Below are 6,000 nucleotides of genomic sequence, written 5' to 3'. Positions count from 1 at the left end.
AGACATTTAAGATAGCTAAAATGTTACATACTGTTCAACATTCCTCACTTCACTTTTTCTTCCCCATTTCTCCCTAATATAGCAGTTCAATCAAGTTTTTCAGTTGTTAAAATTTAAATAAATTTAATATTTTAACTTTATACTTATGAAGCTAACACACTCCTGCAGCGATAGTCAAGCAATATTATAAAGGCAGTGTCATTGTTCGCTTATATGATCTCTATGTATCCTGCCATCCTTCCAAGGGTAGTATTTCCAAGGTCTTGGACTCTTCATTTGGTGGAGTCTAATTCTGTTCTCATTACAAAGAGCTAGAATTACATTCGGCAAAGGTTACCATTTACGTGAGACATGAAGCCTGCTAGCACAACACATCACCAAAGCAAGATCCCTAGCTATTTTTTCTCTCAAGGACATCCCTGATATTAGAATCAAGAAGAAACACTTCAGGATATATCACATTGTAGGGCCTAAACTACTCTAAATCCACCACATTTTTATCCTGATACTAAGAACAATGATATTTATAGCAGACAGCAAGTTTCTTTTTCTTTTGAAAACTTACTTTTTTGTCCTCCAGAGGGTATAAACTTATCTGACCTACTTCCTGTTTTCAGAAAATTACTGTGCCCCCTGGACTGTTCCAGAACCACCCCTCCCCCTACAAGGGCAATATTCCCTACTTTGGAAAGACTGCCCTAATATATATTCAGAAGAATCAAACGTAAAGACTCAGTAGCTTTATTGGAGAATCCAATACTAAAGGGTAAGCTTTCTTTCAGAAATTATTCCTTTTCTGGAAGAGGAAGAGTTAGTTCTCATGTGTATTTTCAACAGCAACACCCAGTGGTGCTGAGGACATTGGGCCTTACAGCTAATTGTTCAGGAACTGGGTGATGCAGGGCTCGTGGAAGGCTGCATACAATTCTGGGAACTGAACTCAGGGTCTGCCACACGCAGACTCCTGTTACACACCAACTGAACTATCACCCTGGCTCTTAGTTTCGTTTTATTACCTACCCACACAAGTTCTGAAAGAAAGGTTTTCACTAATAAAACAGTATGCTGTTCTGTTTAATTTTTAATGCTTAGTCCATCTTTCAGACCACTGCATTCAGAGCTGCAGGCTACACTCCAGTCCTAAGTACTGACTGCTTTTGCTTTTATGCCAGTGTCCATCTTTCTTTTCTCTACGATGGAATTTCATCTACTCTTGTAATTATGAAAATTTGATATCTTAAAGTATTAAGACCCCAATTTTTTCAATGTTTACAAAGAGCAAATAGACCATGAAGAAACATCACAGACACTCTTACTTTTCACTCGAGATAAAAACAAGACTCCAAAAAGCCTTGCTCAAAATCCTCTAATGAATGACAGCTCTAGAACCAGAATCCCTTTTTTCCTTAACACTGATTTAGAGTTCTCTCATCCACATTACCAGGACAATCCCTATTTTTTATCAGTATTTGAAGATCTTCAAACATCCATGTTTAACTCATGCTAACCAGTGTCATATCCCAAAGAATATTCTGGGTATTTTTCAGTTACATTAGTTATCTCTACTTCTTCTTATTGGCTGAGAAATCTGGGAGATGATATGAAGTCCTGCCTGGCCCCACAACCTGTAGATGAAATGACACGGACTTCCTGGTGCTTTGCCCATGAAGTCTATTCATGCTCAGGGCAGGAAACATCCAGAAGGACAGGAGGTCCAATATGAACTTCCTTTCATAATGAATAATTTTTTCTTTTTTCTGTTCTCATTAACCTTAAGGATACAGGACAGTTTCAAGGTAGATGAAAAACTAAGCCCCAGGCACCACCAAAATTTTTCTGCAGGTACTTTCTAGCTTCTTTTCTGAGACATTCCAAGGGGGTTACAGAAAATTTGTACTTCCTGAACCAACCAACCTGATATTTATTTTTAAGACTTTTCTCCAATAAGTTTCAAAAGTTTCACACACTTACTCTTTCTCTTCTCATGGAGGAATCATTTCATTTTTATCTTCTTGTAATAGCCAGTTTCTCTGCTGTTTATAGGGTTTTTCTCCAGGATCTCATATTTAAAGATCAGAATCTCCAGAATCCTCATATAACTCAAAGACATCCTAGTTTTAATATTACTAGCAAAGCAAATTTGTTCACTCAACAAATATTTATTGAGCAGCTCTCCTATGTGCCCAAAACTATTCTAAGCTTTAGGGATACAAGAGTGAACAAAAGAGACTGGGTGTACCCTCACAGAATTTGCATACAAAGTAAAATAACTGCTTCATTATCTATCAAGCCAAAACCCTAAATACATTCTATCCTGATAAAGACAAAACAAAACATAAAATAATTATAATCTCAACTAAGAAGACTTACAGCCATGGTTTCAAATGTATCTGATAAGACAACATTTTCTAAAAGCCTATACAGATTTCACCAGAAGGTAAGGCATTTAGATTCTAATCATAATACTTCTAGCAACAGACTACATGACCTTGAGCAAAAACAGAACCACTAGGACCCTTTGTTTTGTTCTGTGAAGATATTAGACAAGAAAATTTCCCATGTCCTCTCTTAATCTGCCGCTCTATGGTTGTTTAACTTCATAAGACTGAATTGTGAGAATTTACAGACAAGGTAGAAAGAGAATCTTACTAGATCAATTGCTTTTACATAGTGTAGGATGGGGTCGGAAAAAAAAATCACAGTGTGCCCAGAGAGATATTCCAGAAGATATGGGTGTCTGCCTTGCATGCAGTGGACCCTGGTTAGAGCCTCAGCACCACATATGGTCCCCCCAAAGCCCACCAGGAGTGATCTCTGAATACAGAACCAGGAGTAAGACCTGAGCACAATGGGGTGTGGCACCCCCCAAAACAGGAATAAGAAAAGGAAAAGCACAAAGAAATATATATGCCTCCTAGGATAACTATTAATCTCCTCTTCCTACTTAACAATCTATGAAAGCAATCAATTGAATACCTACTATGTGTTTGACAAAGGGCACAGAAAACATGTAGTCCTTATACATGGTTCTTAAAGCGTTTTTAAAAGTATTTAATAATTTTATTGTGATGGTGATGTCCAGAATTTTACTTGCTTCAGTTTCCAGAGGTCACATTCTTGGTTGTGGTGTTCACACTCTTGCTTGTAGTGTACTGGGGGAGTTACACAATGGGCTGTGATACCAGGAATACAGGAATCACACTCAGTGACATGGGGTTGCTGAGGACCAAACTAATGGCCTCACACTGAGCCACATCCCAGTGTTCTATGCAGAGCCATATCCCCAGAGCCTACAGATATTGTTTCTAAGGACCTTCCAAATCAATGTACACCAGAATCAAAACTTTAAAAATAAAGTTACAATGACATCATGTAAGCTGATAAAAGAAAACCAAGGAAAGCTAGATGAGAAAGGTTAAAGTTTATCTGAATCCACATACAATTATCACAATAATAATATCAGATAAGACTTACTGAATGCTAGATATTTAGTATGTATGTGTTAGGTGTTTTTTTTAAATTTATTTTATTGAATCACCAAGTGGAAAGTTACAAAGTTCTCAGGCTTATGTCTCAGTTACACAATGCTCAAACACCCATCCCTTCACCAGTGCCCATATTCCAGTGTTAGGTGTTTTATAAGTTATCTTATTTAATCCTCAAAACACCACTAGAAAATAAACACTGTGTCTGTTTTGCAGATCAGGAAACTGTGACTTAGAAGGCAATTAACATAGCAAATAAATGCTAAATCCAGGCATTCTGACATAGAGCATCCCATGGTTGTGGAATGGTTCCTGATGGCCAAAAGGTTATGGAATGCTTCCACTATATATGAGATAAATGAATGAGCATGAAATTAACACACAAGTTTTCATTTCATAAATATTATTTCCTTTTTCTATCAATTTACCAACACCATTTACTTCCCAATCCTCATCCTCAACATACATACTTCATCTTTTCCAACTTAATATTCCTCAAAGTTCAATTAGAGGTCCATTCTAGGGGAAAAGATCGGTTCAAGTGGTAGAATACAAGTCTGACACGTGTGAGGTCCTGAGTTTGACTTCTGACAATGCCTACCCCCTGCAATTCAAGCACCAATAGGCCAAGTATCACAAGAAAATTTTCTGCTTTCCCACCAAAAAAAAAAAAAAGGCCCACCCTGGTCATGAAGTTTCCCAGAAAGCCACTGATATATGAAAATAAGATACCTAAACTTGTAACTATTTCAGAAAATCCAAGACAGAAGGTCACTTTATACAATGCTTGAATTTAAAAATGTACTTATATTAATTCCCACTTAAAAGTCTTCTAAAAATATCTTCTACGTGGCCAGGGATCAGAGGTAAGCCCCAATTCAATCCCCAGCACCATATGGCCCTCCAAGCACTGTCTGTAGCCCTGTAGCTCTGGTGGCTTCTGAACACAACCTGAAAGGTCCCATTAATCTCTGGCACAGCAGGGCCTGAGCATTAAACCACCGGCCTAGTTAGCCAACACTACCAGGAATGGCTGCCAAGCCTCTTAAGCACTGCTTGGGGGCCCTCCGAAAAAGCCTTTCATTTGTAGAATATCACAGCATCATTAAAACTAGATTTATTTATCTCCTTCTAATCTCAATATGATCCCTCTAATAGTCAACGGCTTTTTTCCAGTCTTCAAAAACCTTTATCATCTTAAAGTTTTATAAACATGTAGGATTTTTAACTAAAATGAAGGTGATGTGAAAGATTTATTTCATATCCTTAAGGTGTACAGTGGTTTTTTCCAGTCTTCAAAAACCTTTATCATCTTAAAGTTTTATAAACATGTAGGATTTTTAACTAAAATGAAGGTGATGTGAAAGATTTATTTCATATCCTTAAGGTGTACAGTGGTTACAAAATATATGTAATATTTTGTAATACTTTTTTGTTTGGGGACCATACCTGGTGGTGCTCAGGATTTATTCCTGACTCTGTGCTCAGAAGTAACCCCTGGCAATGTTCAGGGCACCATATGGAGTGCTGGGGATTTGAACCAGGGTCTCTGTGCCTATATGGCCACATGGAAGGCAAGTGCCTTACTTCCTGGTACTATCCCTCCAACACTGTAATACTTTTTAACATTAAAATAAATCCTAACTGAAACTATCCTTTTTAAGGATTTTTTTTAATTTTTAAAGGGTAGAATTTCTTTAGTAGTTCAGAAGAATATAGGATTTTTTCTGATTTCTATACTCTAAAGAGACTGCAAACATGTAAAGGTTATCCTTATGTCCAAAACAGGTCACAGAGTATATGCCTAAAAACTCTAAACTGAGGGGCTGGAGCAATAGCACAGTGGGCAGGGCGTTTGCCTTGCTTATGGCCAACCTGGGTTCAATTCCCACCATCCCATATGGTCCCCTGAGCACAGCCAGGAGTAATTCCTGAGTGCAAAGCCAGGAGTAACCCCTGTGCATAGCCAGGTGTGACCCAAAAAGAAAAAAAAACCTCTAAACTGGGTAGTATCAAGCCCTGAAATGTTGACTGTATTTACTTGACTTAGTTTTTTTCCTAATAAATGAGAATTTCACAAACACTCAAACTTGAATTTTTTTTTAAATACAGGAGTACTGCTATTTACTCAGTCATTGATTCAGCTGACTTAATTGGGCATGAACTCCACAATACTTTTTTTTAAAAAATTGAATCACCGTGAGATACAATTACAAAGCTTTCATGTTAGAGATTCATCATACAGTGATGGAACACCCATCCCTCCACCAGTGCACACTTCTCACCAACAGTGTCCCTGGTATATCCCCCTCTCCCCATCCCAGTCCTACCCTGTCTCTATGGCAGACAATCTCCCCAATACTCTCTCTCTAATTTTGGGCATTATATTTTGCTCAAATTTTCCCATCACCATTCAAGCCGGCCTGCCAGAGGCAGATGCTAGATCATTTATTGTCCCTTGCTTATTTTGAATATCATGGGTGCCGCAGCTGAGTGCTTCTGGAATCTTAGATTG

Source organism: Sorex araneus, chromosome 6 (assembly GCF_027595985.1).
Source record: "Sorex araneus isolate mSorAra2 chromosome 6, mSorAra2.pri, whole genome shotgun sequence".
In the NCBI taxonomy this organism is placed as follows: Eukaryota; Metazoa; Chordata; class Mammalia; order Eulipotyphla; family Soricidae; genus Sorex; species Sorex araneus.
This window is presented reverse-complemented; position numbering follows the sequence as displayed.